Source organism: Zonotrichia albicollis, chromosome 18 (genome assembly GCF_047830755.1).
Source record: "Zonotrichia albicollis isolate bZonAlb1 chromosome 18, bZonAlb1.hap1, whole genome shotgun sequence".
NCBI lineage: Eukaryota > Metazoa > Chordata > Aves > Passeriformes > Passerellidae > Zonotrichia > Zonotrichia albicollis.
In genome coordinates, this window is record NC_133836.1 from 8,775,888 (window position 1) to 8,795,315 (window position 19,428).

Here is a 19,428-nt window from a genome sequence, read left to right on the forward strand (position 1 = left end):
ATGCAGACAACTTCATTTCAGTGTAAGAGGGTCTTACTCATGCTTAGCTTTGGTTTATTGTGTATTCCCAGTCCATGTTAGCTAAACCAAAATAAACATATCTTACAGGCTTTTGCCAGCATTTGACTAAATGGGTTTGAAGTCAATCTTTACTTAAATCAGTGCAGCTGTGGTTGAAAATAAGGCCAAATGCATTCAGTTAATCATGAAGACCGTGCCAACAAAATGCATGAAAAAAAGCATCATGCACATTTTTCATGATTAATGTATCTGCAAGTCCTCAGTTACAGGCACAGAGATCCAAGTGTAGTTGATTCTTGAATACCATGGAATTAAGGATGTCACTGTTGTGTGCATTTGTATTTATGTTAAGTCTCCCTGAAGTGAAGAGCACTTTATATGTCGCAGTTTGCTTATGTTCAGTCTAAGAAAATTGTAGCTACCATGCAGCTGTCCATCTGGAAGTGTCCCTCCCTTTTTCTTTCTGGAATATAGTGTAGAATCTTAAAATCAGGTTCTGCTGGCACGTGTACCTTGTGATGTTTGAGTATAGATTTTCACTTGAAAATATATTCAGGACTATACGAATCTCTTTCAAGGTCTCAAGAACCTCTTCTGACCACCCTGTGATCCCACCCAGATTCCCTCTGGAAGTGTCTCTCTTGGGGTAACTCCCACCTATCAGTGAAGTTCACTATGTAGTTAAAACTGCTCCAAACTGAGCTAATTTTGTTCATTTATCCTTGAGGATTCTTGCTTAATTAAAATGGGCCTGAGGGAAGTATGCCTATCTTAATTTATCTTTTACCAGAGAAAATGGTTGAAGGCCATGATTTTATGCAGATCCAGACTTACTTATATTAACAGATGATACTTTTGGTTATCCAACTCTTTTTTAGCCCGATATTTGGGACTCTTCTCCTGCTTCATTGAATTTACAAAGTACAGCAGAGGTACTGAATTGAAGAGGCATCACTGGAAACACCGCAAAAGGAAAAAGTAGTTAAGTGTATCTTCATAACAGAACAACAGACTGCTGGTTTTATTCTTCAAGTCAACACACCTGCTATTTCTAGAGCTGAAATCAACATACAAAGGAGGGTTTTGACCCTTATTCACTCATAGCAACTTGTGTCTTATCTCTGGCTTGGATTTTCACAGTACAGTCAGCCTCCAGCTTCTTGAGTTTCCATTTTATTTTTATTTATTGCAATAACTCAACTGGAATATGAATTTCATCTATGAATTCTTTAGTTCCTTGGCTCTAAATAATGCTATTCAGCTGTTCCTAACTAGGATAGGTGGTTAAAATATTGCTACTTTGCAGGTGTGACAAATGCCTGCTTCATGCCTATTTTCTCTTACATTTTAACCCCCTTGAAAGTAGAACCACCAACAGGCTGAGACTTAGCCACCAAACCCCATCACCTACTTGGGATCTAAGTAGGGCTCAGAATAATCTTTACCCAAGACAGAAAATATTATTATGTGGTTTCTTCAATTAGAGTTTAGAATTGTGCTCTTTCCTAGTAGTGCTGGAGCAACTGTTCTTTGCTGAAGTTGCTTTTCAGCATGGTGAGTGTTGATCATCAGTTGCTGCATTTTAAATATGTGAAGGACAGACATATGGTTTTAGTTCAGAAATGCTTGTTAAAACCTTCCTTCTAATCTAAGGTTAAATAGAGAGTTCAGCATGTATGTCTTAGAACGAGCTCTAACAGCTGTGAAAATGAAATAACTATTTCTCTAACAGACTTATTGAGCAAAATTAGCTTTCTAAAGCACATAAATAAGCTGGTAAGTTGCTTTCTTACTGATCAGACTCAGAATAATGAATTAGTAAGTTATACTTCTGTGTTTGAACAGCAAGGCCTTGAAGAAGAAAGAACTTTTGTCTCCCGCAAATATTACTTTCAGGTAAGAGAGAGCTGTCGTAAGGCATCTTCTCTTCTGTTCACATTTTCAGACAATTACTTTTTTTCTTTTTTTTTATTTGTCCCTATTCCATCTCTCAGTAATATGGCCTATTTATCTTGAGACATATTTTAATTACAATAGGATTTTTGCCTAATGCTGTGTAACTTCCTCAGAGTTGACAAATTTGGAGAGAAGCTTGAAGGTGAATTACATTGCAGGTCATCACTTTGAATTTGCCATTGGGGAATGAAGGGAATGTGCTGTCTAGGTAGAGCCTGTCTCAAATACTCTGTGGCTGCATCAGGAAGTTTTGAAAACCTTTCCAAGCAGCGACTGCACAGCCAGGGATGTTTTGTTGTGAGGAGCCGGGGTATGGGCAAAATGTCAAAGGTGTGTCTTGCTCTGCCCTCCTTGCCTTCAAGCACTGAAGCTTCATTATGTGACTCAGGAGCTACGTGTGTTACTGCTCACATCAAAGCTGCTCACAAAAACCACACAGCACTGACTCCAGCTCCCAGCTGCTGGCAAACTCACTGTCAGCTTGTGTACAAGACTATTCTAAAGTGAACCTTCCTTTTTTTTGAGTTAGGAAATGCTGTACAAGAATCCAGAAATTTTGATCTCAAACAACAAGAAGAAAAGATGCTGCCAGAGACGGATCCTTTGAAACTCTGGCTTTGTAGAAGTAAGGGCATAAGGGTCAGTTTAGGAACCTAAATCAAGTTTAATCCCATCCATGTGTCTGACAGGACACACTTCGAGGTGCTGCATGGGAGAGTGTCCCACCACCAGCAGCTCTGTCCTTCCTTCCATCGGCCTTCAATCGGTCAACGCAGCGGAACCTGTGACTTTTAAATAAATTTACACACTTATCTTCTGTGTGTGGGTGCAAAAAATAAAATTGGGCAAATACTGAGACAAGTTGTTACCATCCTGCTCATATTTTGAAACAACATGAACCAGGTCAGTGCCTAGACTCAGTTCCTTCCCAGGATTTGGCTGTAGCAAAATACAGAGTGAAAAAACCAAACCTCTCTTACAACACAGGTGCTGGTGTCCCAATACCACGTGGTCATCTGGATTCCATGGATTCCCTCTGTGCAGACCAGCTACCTTAAAGTGGAGGAAGAAATCCTTCAACTGTTGGCAACAATCACAAATCTGACTGATCTGCCAAGTTGCACAGACTGGCCATATCTCCTCAAATCTCCTACTTCTTTGATTTCTTCTTTAAGAAAATATTCAAAAGTATGTATATTTCTGGAGGGCTATTCAAGTGGCCGTCTGGGAATCAATTTAAATAATGTTTTTATTGTGTTTTCTTCTGTAGTTTTATGAGTGTTTATATGTGGGCTTGGTTAAGAGATGTGAGGTCAGATAATACACTCAAAGTACTGTAAATGCAAAGCTTTGTGCTGAAAACCATGAGTGACTCCAGACTTCTCTCACTGTTTTTACAGACAATTTGCTCACAATCCCGTCTGCAGTGTTTTGAGAACTAAGTAGGCAAGGACATTGTTCTGAACAGAACCTGAAAAAACAAAATGCCTATCTCAAATTTTACATTTTAGACCCTGCCCTGACTTCACACACAGTGCTTAAGCCTGCAAAACTCTATCATAGGTGCCACATTTTGGATTTTGGTTCCCAAGATACTTTAACACAGTAAGGACAAAGCCCATTAATCCAAATATAGCACAGTGTTACAACAAAACAGAGCTGAGCTGTAATCCTGAAGATTATAGTTTCAGGAGAAAGATTTAATGTCACCTCAGGGTGGTTGCTTTTTTTCCTTGGTTCTGTTTTGTTTTCAGGCAAACTTCAAAGTACCTCATTAGATGCCTTCAGAAGTCATGAAGATGAAATGAATAAGAAGCGATTCAGGCAAATTGTTGACTCTGGAGAAGGGTTTTAAAAAACAACAACACAAAAGCAAAACCCCTAGGGATAGCTGTAATTGCATATCTGAAGAGTATTTCAGCGCTGGTCTGCCAGCCCCACTTAGCTCAGGCACCTTTTCTTCATCCTGAGAAGAGCTGATCCTTTTTGTCCTGGCTTCTCAAACATCAGACTAAATTTTCCTTGACTGTCTAAATTTCCCTTGACTGTGTCACAGCGATTGAACCTCACAGACTTCCTGTGGGGAATTCTTTATGCTACAGAGTAGATTTGCTGAGGAGAGAGATATTCAATATCTGTTTTTTAAAGTGTGTAGCAATCTAGAAAATTTGATAGCTGTGGAGGAAAAAGGATTTTTTTAAATTTATATTTGTTACTTTAACAATGCTGGGATATGGTGAGAGATAGAAAAGGAACAGGAGAAAGGCTCTCAGTGACGGACTGTTTCCATATTGTGAGGATGTAAATCCTTGGGTCACGCTGAGCAGTGAGCACTGTCCCTTAGAGCCCCCGCTTTGGTGTATGAGGTTGAGCCCAGCCCAGCCCTCCTTGGCACACCCATTCCTTTGTAACCCGGAGCTCCCGCAGCGAGCTCCGCTGCCTGACCATGCTGCTTGGGGCAAGTGCCGGCAGATGCTCGCTGAGTCAGCGGGGAAGCTCTGTCTGCCCTGCCAGCTGCCGGCTTCGGAGCACGGAGCAGGGAAGGGTTCCCAGGGCAGGCTCCGTTTGCAGCTCCCGAGTGCTGCTCCAGGGAACACCGGGGGATGCTGTGCTCACTGGAGTGGGGACACCAAGGGTTGGGTGGGATGCACTTCATGGCTCTTACTGGCATTTCCTGACTTGGTGTGTCTCTCCCAGAGGAGTCAGCAGGGGTGTGTTGGACCTAAGAGGGCAGATATTTTCCTTTCCTAGTCTGGGTCACACTGGCACCCACCCACGCTGCTCCTTCCTGACCACCCCATTACTGTGGTGAGAGTACCTCCTTTTACATCTGCTGCTTTGGAGTCTTTGAAACGCAAGAAGCACAAGAAAAGTAGGGAAGCTGAAAAAGCTGTTGTAGATGTGGGGATTTTTCCTTTTTTTTTTTTCCTTTTTTGCCCCTTGGTGCAGTGCCTTTGTCATATATACAAGGACCATGTGAAACTTAATATTGGCTGAGGACAGATGTTCTGCACATCACACACATAGACACGAGCTTTTCTGTACTGTTTTTTTTTGGTAGTAAAGTATTTGTGCTGCAGACATAATGATCCATAAATAGAATAAAAGACTGCAAGTTTAGTAGGGAGAGTTTGCTAAATGATATTGTTGCAAAAAGCCAGACGAGCTGTCAGGCTCGGACCCCTTGTTAGGTCACTCCCTCCAGCCCGTGATTGTGGGTGAAGCTGGGAGTGCCACTACCAGCGACAGCCAGACGGTGCTGCTCTGGCCCTGGGATTATAGGGGAAAGTGCAAGAGAGAAGCCAGTGGAAAACAGGCGCCAGGGAGAGAACCATTTGTTCCAAAACATTTGCTTTGTAACAGGGTCATCTATAAATTCTGGGATTTCCTGTTTGCTGAATGGCAGGCTTTCGCTTTTCAGGTTACAGACTGGAATAATTTTATTACAGCTCACTGTAAGCTTTTTTTCCTTTCCAAGTTCAGATTTGCAGCCTTTGCACAGAAATTTCCCAGCTTTTTTGGGGTTGTAAGTTGTATCCCTCAGCGTCATGCTCTAGAGCTGTGCTTTAATTTTCTTTGGGCTTTGGCAGTGGTGAGATCATAGTAGTTTTAGGGGAAAAGCATTAGACATATTAATGGGTTCTTTTCATGCTGATGTATGTTTTCTCTGGATAGTGGAAAAGTAAAACTTAAATAAAGAAAACTGTAAAGAAAGCCCTGTAATTTTAACTACAAGGAGCTTGATCCTGTGTCTTGTCCATCTTGTGAATTCATCGACCTGACTGGGAGTTATCAGTGTTCAGGAAATGCAGGGCTTGGGATACAGCTGCTCAGGATGTTGCTTGGGTTTTTGAACATTTTCTTTCAGAAAAACCCGTTAATGGGTTGTGTTTGTCAAGAATGGGGTTAGGAAACACTGTCAGGGTAGTCCCTTAGGTCAGACCCTTCTTGCTAAAACCAGAGGGACCTGTCCCAGCGAATTACCTGATAATGATGCAGCCTCGTGCTGGGAGAAGTCGCCTGTGCTGGTAAAGATCTCAGCAGGTCACAGGTCTGAAAGAGCCAGTGACAATTTTCCACACGAGTGCCTTGAGTACCTGGGTATCTTAGTCCCTTTCTGTGTATGGAAAGGGTGAGAAACAATAAAAAAATTGGTCATTTGAAAGCTGATGATAAATGAGGAGAGGAAGAGAAAGTTAATTGCAAGTTTTGTGAGATAAAGGTTGTGTGGTGCAGCAGGAGATGCTCTCTGGGGTCTGATCCCAGTACCGAGGTCTTTGGCCAGAGCTTTGTCCATGGCCGTGTTGCACAGGACTGCAAACAGCCAGAGAGAGAGCTCTGTCTGCCTGGGAGCCTTCACTGATTACACTTATAATGAGAGAAGATTAATTTTTGTGACTGGGGAACAAATCTGCTAACTCAGCTTGAATTGTTATTAATGGGAGAAAGTTTAGAAGCTCTCAGTGTATGATTTTAAAGATGTCTGTTGTTGAACGTGCTGGGAGCATTTTGTCTTTATGCTGAGTTTAGCAAATGAGATTCTAGTCCTTGACTGACATTATTAGGCACCATTGTAACAATAATGAAAAGAAGATGATTAGAATCTGCCTACTAGTGGCAGGGGTTGATGTTACTATACAGCAATAGAACGAAGATGGCATTCTGAGCTTCTTGCATTCTCCACTGATGTGAGCACAGCTTTATCTGCATCTCTGTTGTAAGGTAAAATGGAATTTTCAGAAGAGATAAACTGGGTAATTGCTGTTTTTATTTTAACTGATTCAAAAGCTAATTTTTTTCACATGGAACTGATGCCTTCCATGGAAATTTTGTCTGTGTTAACTTTGGTGAAAGCTTCAGACTATTTTTGGCAGCAATTAAAAGCATTCAAGAGATGCTTGTCACTTCAGCTCACATATTTCCACAGGGTACTTTATTTGTGCTTTATGAAAGAAATAGAAAACACAACAATATGGCTTCTGCTTAACTTGAACTATCTTGCATCTTGTGGCAGCAAGTGACAAGCAATTTTTCTTCATTGGAAGCTGCTCTTCCGGATATCACAGCATGGAGTTGCTGATAGGATTTTCACAAGAAAAATAATAACATCTAGCATTCACTAACACCTGCTGTCCAGTGATCTTAGACTGCTTTGGAGAAATATTTATTACGATTCATGACTATGAAATTGCTAACATTTTATTGAACTGGGTTTACAAGAAAAGCTGATTGTTGTCTCTCTAATACTCAAAAGTGCCACTGATTCAAAATGTCAGTGTTTTTCAAGGCTTAATTTGAGGGAACCGGTCCTGATGTTCAGAGCAGATTAGTTCCCACTTTCTTCAGAAGGTGTTAAATGTGAAGAAATTGAAGAGTTGGGCCAACAGTTTCCCAAAATTAAGAACCAGCTGTGAAGATGCTGCTGCAGAAAATCTGTCTAGTAATTGCTTAAAGGGTCAACAGTATAGTAGTCAGGCTGAGAATAAAACTAAGAGCTATTTTATTTGCAGGATCCTCTTCTCATTCAAATATTTATGAAGCTTGTTGAATACTTCTCTGTGTGGATTCTGTGGGAGGAAGTATGAAATGTATGTGTGGTATCTCTGATAGAATTTAGCTCGCTGTGTGGGTATAATCTAAAAAAACATTAGATCCAGGGTACAACTCTGTTGAGCTCATCTGATGTATGACATACCCAGCTTCTAAAAGTGGCTCTACTGCAACACCTAATGCTTGGAGCTTTCACCAAAATTCTTCCCTCCACTGCATTCTGAATTTTAAAGTCTGTAATAGAGTTATCTGCCAGCAGTCCCTAATTAATACAGCGTTGAGCCAGCTGGAATCACAAGAGCAAATGGCTCTCCTGGCACACCACAGAGCAGCTTCTGAGGAGTCCCACTGCCTGTGTGCAGTGCCCATCACACTGCACACAGACTTCGTCTGCTGGGGCAATTCTTGCCCCAATTAAAAGTCACTTCACAGTCACATTGGCAGCTAGACATCTCTGTGTTGTTTCCTGTTATGCCCAAGTGGAAAAAGCAGGTGGAAGAAATACAGTGGGATTTTTAGGAATGCTTCAGCAATGCTGTATTAAAGCATTGGTGTTTGGAACTCTTCAGAGTGCTGGGCACCAAGGCTGCTGTCCACGATGAGGGTGCAAATGTATGGGCTCGGGATGGTAATGGGGGGGTAATCACCACTGGGAATGAGAATGTGTGGTATGAGTAGAGATGGGTTATTGATGTAGCAGCTGATTTCCTTATAGCTCAGGGCTTGTTTGTAACTCTGTAACCTGGGGAGCCTGTCTGGAAGTCAAGACAGTTCTGTAGAGGAAAGAGTTGGATGCTGGGAGTAATTTTCTACCATCCTTATTCCTTGGTGTTTGTGTTCATGGTGCGGAGGCTACAGTGATATGGGCAGTAAAATTCTTCCTTGCCCCACCTTTAGGCTTTGTGTGACTATAGGACTCCCCAGAGTTCAGCTGTGAAAAGGAACAGAACAGTTTCCCTAAACACTGTACAGACAGGGAAAAAGCCACACGAAGAGTTCCTATATTCACTTATTTCTGGTTCATCACATTGCTACTAGTCCAGACTAGGGGAAGGATAAAAATCCCAAGAGGAAATGATTCATGTCTGAGCAGGGAAATTCTCTTCAGAATTACAATTGGCTGCCAGAGTTTAGAATAAGGTTCCCTGCATGACAAGGCTGTGTGCCAGTTTTGTAAAACATATAAGTATAATTCATGCAGTATTTCTGTTAATCGCACTCTCTGCTTAAGATATCCATTAAAGCCTCATCATATTAATTCAACTGAAAAATTTTCTGGGAATTGTATTAGATATTTGCCCCATTAAATTATTATTACAATATTTAAATAGAATTTCTAGCCACTCATTGTTGTTCTCAGAACTATCATGCAAATTCAGATCTGCTCTCTGCCTTTTTGGGTTTTGACCACTACATCTTTCTCCTTTTTTCTCCTTTTTTGCCTCCTGTCTTCTCCTTCCTCCTCAGCCTACCATTAATTATCCTCTTCCTTTTGATTTTTGGGCTCATTAACATGTGTTCTGGGGCTTGTCACAGGACATTCGGTGTTTGTCTGTCAGTTTGGGCCTCTCTGAATTAATCTGATAATTAATTAAGGTATGGAACTGTGAAGTGAAATTCCCCAGGTGGCAGCCTGGCCTTATGGTGAGGGAAAGGGCAGCTCATGTCTCAGTGGCTGGGAGAGGGGAAAGATGATTAAGGTTGTTCAGGACTGACCTTTATGGGCCATTTCAGAGCCAAGGAGAGCTCTGGGCCGAGGGCTGGAGTGGCGGCTCTGCCTGGATCCCAGGATGGTCCAAGGGTTTAGTGCATCCCCAGTATCGACCATGTGAGAACCACACTGTGGGCACTGCCTGCTCTGGCTTTTGAGGAATGAAGCTGGGAGCCACTGTCCTTCTATCCCCACACCCAGGTGATAGATGAGTGGGCTGTTCACTTCCTTGGGAATTGCTGCCCTTTTTGCATCCTAGGGAGCCTTGATAAATGCTGCCATGTCTCAATGCAGATCACATTCAGGATCATCAAAATCCTTGCAGTTCCTTCCTAAAAAATAATGCAGCTCCTTTTTTGCTTGTGAGCCCTCAGCTTCCCCCACACTGCTTTTTGCCTTCTCCCAGACTTTGTTGGAGCTGTTTCTGTGTGGGGTGTGGTGTGAACCAGCAGCAATGAGGTCAGAGCCCTTTAAGAAGTTGGGGCATTATCCAAGTAGCTGCTGAATCTGGGAGTTGTGACTCCTCTGTGCTGGAGCACTGGGAACAGCTTGTGCTCAATGGAGAGGAACAGGTGCCACTGCACAACTGGGGATGGCTGGACACAAGCACAAGAAAGCAGCGTCTTGTTCAGCACTGATGCTGCTCCACAGCCTGACATAGGCCATGGGCTGCTGCAGGGGCTTGTGGTTATGAGCTGTTCACCTGCCTGAGACCTCCCCTGGCCTTTCCTGATCCAACAGTGAGCTCACATTTCCCACTGAGGTTCAGGACAGGAGATGGCCCTGGCTCCTGTCCTGTCACCCAGGCCTAGCCCACAGCGAGCAGCACAGAACTCAGTACAGTCTCTGGCCCAGGAGTGGAGAATGCAAGAAGAGGGATTTCCTCTAATCAAGTAGCTCCAGGAGGCTGTTGTTGAGTTAGTGGGTCAATGTGTTTATCTTTCTTTTTTCTTTAGGAAAGTGCAAGTCCTTGCCCCCGTGGTTATTTTTGCCTAACAGCTGTGCTTCCGGTGAGCAGCTGGGAGAGCTGCCTGACTCAGCACATCTCCAGCCTCAGCACTTCCCAAGTGCACTCGAGCAGGACTACAAGTGCTGTGGGCAAAGCAGGGGATCCCCTCCTCTGCCTCACAGCCAGTGGAGAGAAATGCTCTGTCACATGGATAGAGGTGTTTGGAGTGACAGGAATCACGAGCTCTGAAGAGTGTGCCCACAGATAGGACAAACATGTGGTCCTTATTTGATCTTTATTTCAAAACTATAAACATGTGGAACTTACTGTCTGTAAAAGTACACAATGATGTACAAAGAACCCGACACAGAGATGGTGTTCTGTAAGGAATGAGAGCCTCTTCCAGAATTTGGTCCTTGCCAGATCTGCCCTACAGAACACACCAAGCTACTTCCATGCTTCAGTCCTATGACAACATGTAGTGTCTCACAAGCATCTTGAGTCACATTTTCCAGAAAGGTTCATCACACCCTTGGAGTGGGGCAGCATTTTACCACTCCACATGTGTTACTGAATTTGTAGGATGTTTGCATGCTGCAGGATTTTGTGGGGTTTTGAGAGGGCAGATAAGGACTGGTGAGGGAGGAGGCTGGGAAGATACCTTTACCTGGTGGTTTGAGTAACAGAGTAAGAATATGAAGATTGTGTTACCAGACTGGGGCAAGTGAACTGTCTCTGCCTCTCAGTGTTCTGCCCTTTGCCTCCATTGTATCTTTTGACTATAATTTTTGATATAAATGTGGTCCCTCTACATATGACTGCATAGTGTCTTACAGCTTAAAACAGCTTGAGGAGAACTTTTTGGGACTATTATGCTACAGGTTTGTAACAAAAATAATGTAAAAATCAATCTGTTCAGTAAAATGCAGAGCAACTTGCATGAACAGCAAAATGCTAGCAAGAATGAGGAGGAATTAAATGTATGATATAATTTGAGTCCACTGCAAAAAAAAAAAAAACAATAAAAAAAGAAAAAGAAAAAGAAAAAACCACCAAACAAACTAAAATTCCAGTTCCTGTGAGGTTGTTTGTTGGGGGCAGCAGGAAAGGAAATTTCCCTGTTAGCATGGGAATTATTCTGCTTCACAGGGTGACAGTTTTATTATTTGCCTGTATAGGAAGAAAGGTTCTTTAACTATAATGATTTTCTGGCAGCATATCTGATTGGAATTGAGTCTTGTGGAAGGTCTCAAGTTTGAAGTTTGATGGGGAAGAGCAAGAAAACTCTTTTTCACCCCTGGGAGCATATACACCTTCCCTGAGCCAGGTAGCTGTGTTTGTCTTTGGGTATCGTGCCTGTGGTAGAGGCAGGCTGTACTTCCCATTCCAAACAGAACAGACTGAGCTATGGGTCTGGCACAGAAGGACTGCTGTGTGTCCTAATGCAAGCACTGACTCTGGTGAGGATCTTTCCTTGTCCTGCCTCAGAACCAGACAGAGGTCACAGCTGTCCAAGCCAAGCTGCACTTTTCACCAGGTCTGGGCAGTGCTATATCCTCATTAGAACATGCCTGGTTGTACAGAGCCCATCTGGAGATCTTGCTCCACCAACCCCTGCACAGAGGCCACACTGCTTTGCTCCTCACAGCCTCACACCTGGTCAGGCAGTGATGATGACACAGCCCTACCTCAGAAAACTTCAGCTGCACACCCTCCATAGAGGGCTTTAGAGGAGGCCTTCCTTCTTTCAGACTGTCTGCATGGCACAATTAGGATTTCATAGCAACAAGAGCTAATCCTTGTTTACTTATTTTCAAAATTGTAACTAAGGCATCTTTCTGAAGACAGTACTAGGGAAAAAAAAAAGAAAAAAGCCCAGAGAAGCAAGTTTGAGGCTTCGATTTTACTCACTTCAGCCAGCTTCAGAATTTGCCTCCGTGGACAGCAGTGACTCCTTACACACTTGATTGCTCCATTTCCTCCCTTCCCCCTCAACAGACTTTTTAATGCCAACTCATACAGAATTCACAGCAGTACAGGAAGCCTTTTGCTATGTAAGAGGGACTTCAGCCCTTTCACATGCTCTTGTGTCATTTTTGAAATTAAATGCACATGTAGCCTCAGTACTAACTGTGCTGATCCTCTGCTGAAAACCAGGTTCTTTAAAAGCAAAACCACCCTAGTCCATCCCTACATGTGAGCGAGCTTATGTGTGTGTAATACATATATGTGTATGCAGAGAGAGTGAGAGAACTTTGTCGTGATTTGGGTTGACTCAGCAGGATTTGCAATCAATATTAGTTGTCACAGGGCTGCTGAGACAGAGATTTTAATGTATGAATAAATAACCAGCATGATCTGTGCCACACAGACTTGTTGAACAGTGTCCCATGGACATATGAATAGTGTCATTATGAAGGAAGGCTTCAAAGAGTCTTCTCACTTCATCTGTCCAGTCCTCTGGCATCACAGGCAGCTCCATCTCGTGCCTCTATTCCCCCAGGGAACCCAGCCCTCGTCAGAAAGCCAAATCCTGTATTTTGCCCTTGCTTTGTGACGGTGAATAAAGGGCCTCTTCTCTGCCGTCATGTGCACACAGGACTGACAAAACACTTGTAGGTGGCTCAAAAGATCCTAGAAAGTGTTATCAGCACTACACCATTTCACTGCCTGCCCTCAGCCCTGATAACTACTGTGATAAACAGCCATCCCTCTTCAAGGTCAGTCCTGTTTATTGAAGGAGTGGAAACCTGTCATTTAATCTAGGTTTCTCTTATGTGTAATAAATATCATGGCTTTTCTGCGGGTTATGCTAATGTTTTTGTTCTCACAGACCTTGAGATTAACCATTTAGATGTTGAACGCTTTAAAATAATTTTAACTAAGTGAAGTGGTTAGTCTGGCTATATTGTTCAACCAGCTCCACAACTGAAACTGGCAATGAGAAAATCAGTCTGGTTAAGTTTACTCACCATCATCCACCTGAGTCTTCCAGGAATGACTTGTTTGGTGGGTGCTTGAGAGTACAGGCAGGGTAGGTACAAATTCCAAACCAGTCTGGCTGGGTTGTACAGAAAGAGGTGGAGGGAAGCACCTGACTGGTGTGTGAGAAAACAGCAAGCCTAAGTCAGCAGCATGGTTTGATGGGGTTATTCCTGTTCCTTCTTTCCAGTTAACATAAAGTGTTAGAAATTTGGCTCCTAGTCAGGAAAGATATCTTCCTTTCCCTGCCTTTCTCCCCTGTTAAGGGAAAAAAACCTCCCTTCACATCCTATGTATCCTCCCTCCTCTTCCTGAAGTTCTGGCTACTTCAGATCAAATCCAGTTTTCAAAGTGAAGTCCAGGATGGGCTGCTCAGTCCATCCTCTACAATGTCTTTGCTATAGGACCTTATCTTCCACATCCAATCTACCTAGATGGAAGAACTACTCCATCAATAAAATGCACTTAACTCTTCTGTAGGTTCACTGTGTTCAGCACCTACTGCTGCACAGCATTTTGGCCAAGTGCTCAGGAGACCTTTTTGCTTTCCCCCTTGTCTCATTTTTCCACAGTTCTTTGCTTCTCATTAAATCACTGGCTATCCTGGGATTATTTAACTGCAGGAGCAGCACTTCCCCTTAACAACTCTGTCTGTCTGTGCAGGACTTCCCCAGCCCTTTAGTACAAATCACCCTTGAAAGAAAAAAGGTGGAGAGGGTACAAGGATTTCCACCAGCAGGAACAAAGGCAGGTGCTGGGTACTGGGGCTGCCCCTGCTGTGTGATCCACCTTGCCTTGAGCCTATGGCTTTAACAACATCTTTGTCCTCTGAAAGCCTGAGCCTGCACAGCACAATAAATAATGCCTTGGAGCAGTGTGACCCGTGGCAAGCAGTAAGTGATGACATTGTCAGACACACACAACTGTTGAAACAACCAGGCTGTAATCATCGTGCTGTACCCACAGAAAGACATTTGGCAAATGAGATTCCATTTTCACATTGGTCTGTGCTGAGCATGTAAATTTCCAGCGGGACAAGCGGCATTAGGGATGTGTAATTGATTGTCTGAATTATAATAAACAAGCTGTGACAGGTGATCATCCATCATATTCCTGCTGCATGTTCCAGCACCACAGTGAGACACAGTGAGAAAGGGAAAGATCTGGAACATGAGCAAGGGAAAAGGGAAGTCAGGTTCACACAGAAATAAAGAAGGAATAGAATAGAATAGAATAGAATAGAATAGAATAGAATAGAATAGAATAGAATAGAATAGAAAAAAGGGCCACTGTGGAAGTGAGAGGGGACTGCAACTGGGAGAAAGTGCATGCCCTGATTCCTGAGGGATGTGAAGGTCTATGATGTGCAGTGGTGCTGCTTGAGAATCCAAGTGATGGGAATGATGGTTCTCTCCTAAGGGGGACAGCAGCCCAGAGCAGCTCAGGTCTTTTATTTCTCAGACCAGCCTTTCCAGGGAGAAAATGATTGCTCTTGGACAGGAGTGTTGAAGAAAAAGACATGTTAGGGAAAAAATGACGAAAAAAGTGTTTCTGATTAGAAGGACAAAAGTATTTACTGGAATATTTGCAGGCATGCCTCTTGGGAAGCCCCATGCTCTAATTTCAACCCTCTGTACTCAAGCTGACTAAGAAACTGTGGGAATAATTTGCCATTTAATACACCCAGTTTTTTTGTGTAACTTGTCTTTGCAGTATGAATGATCATATTTTTTTTCCCCAAAAAATTTGGGAAACTTTATATCTCTCAGATTTGCTCATTGATAGTTTTATGGCGTTAAGACAATCACCCAAACTTTAATTGCCCCAGTATTGTTTATATTTGCTGCTTTATCAAATTGCTCAGACAGTTTCTCTATAGAGCTTTGCCCATAAACATTCAAAATTTATTCTCTGCAAGCATGATAGTCACCAGAATTTGTGATGTAAATGCTTGTGTAAAATGTGAACACAACTGGTGCAAATTCACCTAAATGGGGTAGAAGAACGAAGTAAACATGGTGAAAATTCTTAAAATTATATAAAAATCTTTAAAGATGTAATAACTTTCATTTGATCAAATAGTGGTTGAAACAGATTATGTGGTGTGCCTGAGACATCAAGATTAAGCTTTGTTTCAGAGGGTAAAAATAATTCCATTCTTTTTGTGTAACAACTGACTGTGGACATATCTCCTACTGAGACTGCTCTGGCCAGATGTCAAAAATCAGTCCTGTCCCACTGAAATTCTGCCATCAGTGAAGCAGTGGCCATTTGTTCCTTGAAATCTTTTGCTGGAATTTGATTGAGGCATCCAAGTTTTCTGTGAGAACAGAAGTGGTGGAGGGGAGGCACAGTGCAAACCACTGGTTTCTGAAACTGTAAACAAACTTTTTCCCAAGAAGGAGAAATGAGGGTGAGAATGGAAAATCCTTGTAGCAAAGCAGGATATGTTCTGGACAGAGACTCCCTGAATCCAAGGCTCAATATTTACCTTCTCATCATTTTCTTCTCTGATGGTTATTGTGACTCAAGGAAAACATGGGAAGGGATGCAGTTGGAGAAATGAAAAATCTCGTTGGAGGCTTTATCTCTGAAGGGAAATGGGAGATGGCTCGGACTGGGAAGCTGCAGGGCTGTGCTGCCTGGCTTTGACTGTAAGTAACTGCTGCTGGCACAGTGGGGGTTTGTTTTGGCCCAGACTGGCCCTGGGAACAGCAGAGAAACTAAGGCTCTTGGAATTCTCCCCCTTTACGATTCACTCAGCAACTTGGCTTCAAAAGAGTATTTAAAAAAAAAAAAAGAGACAGGAAATATATCCAAATATTGAAGCCAAGGTTTGTATGTGAAACTGCGAGGAGGAGATTAAAGACCCAACAACGCTGGGCTCCCTGAGTAGGGAATTTAAAGGGGACGGGAAGGAAGGGCTTGTGCAGATGGAGGGGAATGAACTCCTATTCTGAAGAGCTTGTTCAGCCCTGTGCGAAATCTGGTTGTGATCCCTGGGCAGGGAATAACCTCCTTCCCAGCAAACACACCAAATTCCCAGTCTCTGTGGCAGGGACTGGGAAGGACTGAGGGGCTGCAGGGAAGGAGGCAGCCCAGGCTTTTTGTGTTTTTGTGTTTCAATCATCCCAATTTTTGTTGTTTTCATTAGTGCTGCTCCTCTTCCCCCAGGGCTGCCCCCTTCCCTTCCCTTCCCTTCCCTTCCCTTCCCTTCCCTTCCCTTCCCTTCCCTTCCCTTCCCTTCCCTTCCCTTCCCTTCCCTTCCCTTCCCTTCCCTTCCCTTCCCTTCCCTTCCCTTCCCTTCCCTTCCCTTCCCTTCCCTTCCCTTCCCTTCCCTTCCCTTCCCTTCCCTTCCCTTCCCTTCCCTTCCCTTCCCTTCCCTTCCCTTCCCTTCCCTTCCCTTCCCTTCCCTTCCCTTCCCTTCCCGACTGTGGCATTCTTTGGCTTAATGTTCATCTCCCATGCAGGAGGTGAACCACAGAGCACTGAGCCAGCAAGGAATCTGGCAATGGCATGAACAAAGCACACTATAGGATCAAAGTCACCTGGTGCATAATGATTAGAACTAGTTCAGGTGAAAACATCAGAATCAGGATTTAAAAAGAAAAAATTAATTGCTACAAAATTGTGTAGTCAGTTCATATGGGACACAGTTTAGTCCATGTGAAAGGAATGTAAAATATAATTTTCAGTATGGGTATTATTTGTTACATTATGTATTTTTAGCCTAGAGGATGAATTATATATCCTAAATACCTGTTTCAACACATAACCCACTAATTCTCAAGCATATGGCAAATGCTGGAACCTTCAGGTTATGTACAAACTGAACTGATTTTATTCCTGTCTTAATGGTTTGTGAAAAGGCAACATAATAGTTTCCATGAAGGAACATTACTAGAAACAGTATTATTAAAAATTCCAGACTTTGTTGCAAATGTAGTTCTTCTTTTTATTTTTCTTTTCTTTGTCCCAGCCAGATCATCTGTTAAGTTGGACATGACAATATTTTTCTCCTTCTTTTAATAAATATAAACAGAACTAAGCAGAGAGCAGAAACTCTCTTCAGCCTTAAGATACCCAATTTTTCATTTGACCTTTATAAAAAGTCAATTTGTGCTTTGTTTCTTTAACATGAAGTCTAAAATGCCCTCCAGCCTCTTCCTCACAGAATTCATTTTTGACCATAAGCAAGGCAATTCTGCCTTTGCTCTTTTCAGGCGCTGCTGAAGCTCAGGAGGCAGGGGCATCATTTCTGCTTTTTGTTTCTGCTGGAAGGTTCATGTTGCAGAGCTCTGGTGTCACTGCCCCTCTCTTGGCAGTTAACTGTGCTTTGCAGAACATCAGTGTGAGCTCTGTTTGAGGAGGGATAACTGGATTGAAGAGGGATGAACCCCCAGAGTGCTGGTGATGCATCTGTTGCTGACAAGAACAAGTTTGGCCAGTTCTTAAGTTCCTTAGGCCAGAAGTGGTGGCTCACAGAGGGTGACTCACCCTTTGGAGATCCCCCACCACAGCAGAAAGAGGCTGAATTTTCAGAACAAGGAAACACCTCCGCTTGCAGCTGATGGGTCACAGTTCTGCAGAACTCCTTTGTTACATGGAGAACGTTTGATAGGAGTGGGCATGAAGCGTCCTTTGGATTAATTTGCTCATGTTCCCCAAAGCATCACCTGGGGATTTTGTCACAGTAATTTGGATTCTGCCTCTAGAGGTTCAGTGGGAGAGTCACACTCTGTGATTTTTTGTGCCTTTAAAAACTCTGAGTAAATCTCATTACCTTCTTGAGTGTCTATCAGTGACTTCCAGGGTAATGTGGTATGGAAAAACCTTTCCAAAGAGCTCTGCTGTGTCTCTCCAGGTAAGCTCTCCTGCACCTGGGAGCACTTCTTAGCTGGTACCCAGGCTGGAAGGGGCACGTCCCTTGACCTTGTTCCTGGTACCACACCCACAGTGCAGAATTTTGGACACAGGCATACATGCCTTATCATGCCAGCTGAGGTCAAGTATTCACATGAAACCCAGGTTTCCAAAGAAGATGCTGCAGCTTGAAAGTGTTGTTGAAGAATCACAGCTTCCTGTCAGTAAAAGTACCCAGTTTATTTCTGGGTTAAATTTAAATATCAATACATTAGAAGGATGTGGCACTGGGTTGAAAACCCATGATGGTGTGGTTGATCAAAACAGTCACATTTATTTTCTGGCTGAACCAAAGTTTCTGATTTACAGGCTGCTTTGATGCCTTAGAGAGGACTCGGAGGTCACCAGAACAGCATGAATTGAACATTACCTTCTACAGACTTCTTTCAAATAATCATTATTTAATCGAGGATTGCATTTTTGGAAATTCAAATACTATTTATTATCTGCCAATTGCTCAGTGTTCTAAAAATAAAGTTAACACAAGAATCAGCCCTACAGAATCAATTTAGTGTCTCTTCTTTCCAAACTTTTTAATCTGTGATAATAAACATTCTTCTTGTAAGCTATTTTATGTATTTTGTGACAGTGCAAGGCATTTAAATTAGCACCTCAAAAAGCTCATGAGCATAGATTTGTTAAGTTTTCCAACACTCAGTGGAAGAAAGTGAATGTTATTGCACTAGAAGTCTGCAACAGAGTTGGAAGGAGAAAAAAATTAAGGCCTCTGGATTCTGTGAATCCTTTTACTTTAACCACAAGACCTTCCTTTTGCATCTGTGACTCAAAAATAGAAGTTATTTTCCTTCATTGTAATGAGATGTGGTAATTAGAATATGGAAACAATCTGTGGCCTCTGAAGCTGTGTAGAGATGTCACTACTGCATCTTAGAGTCACTTGGGGCTTTGTGGTCAACCAGAGATAGCATTTGAACTGTCCTGATCCAAAAGCAGAGGCTCTTCTTCATTGTTGGGCTACAAAAGGAATCTGCATTGGCATTTTGCTCTAAAGGGACTGTGGTGTTCACATGTGATAAGGTTTGGTTCTGACCACTCCAATGTTGTGTCATCCGTGTCCATAGGAAGGATAGAGCAGCAGGAGTTCCTGGGCAGTGCTCAGTAGCTCTTGATGTCTGATTTACTCATCAGTCAATTCATTTACTGCAGCTTTGTGTGTGCAGTGATACGGCTCAGTGTTGTATAATTCATCTCCCTCTGCAAGAAACTCACTGTCCTGGTTTGCAATGAGACCTTGGAAATGTGGGAGTGTTGCTCAAGGAACTTAATTTTTCCCTCTTTCTGCTTCGGTTCCTGTTTTTTACCATCTGCTTGACTT

The 19,428-nt window shown here is 42.8% G+C and overlaps 1 long non-coding RNA gene across 1 annotated transcript; it reads left to right on the forward strand.

Annotated features, from left to right (window-relative positions):
* The first annotated feature begins 15,421 nt into the window (after window positions 1-15,421).
* On the forward strand, window positions 15,422-18,571 carry LOC141731166 (uncharacterized). The gene is made up of 3 exons (XR_012583119.1): window positions 15,422-15,582; window positions 15,702-15,823; window positions 18,402-18,571. It is a non-coding gene; the product is annotated as an uncharacterized LOC141731166 (long non-coding RNA).
* The last annotated feature ends 857 nt before the right edge of the window (window positions 18,572-19,428 follow it).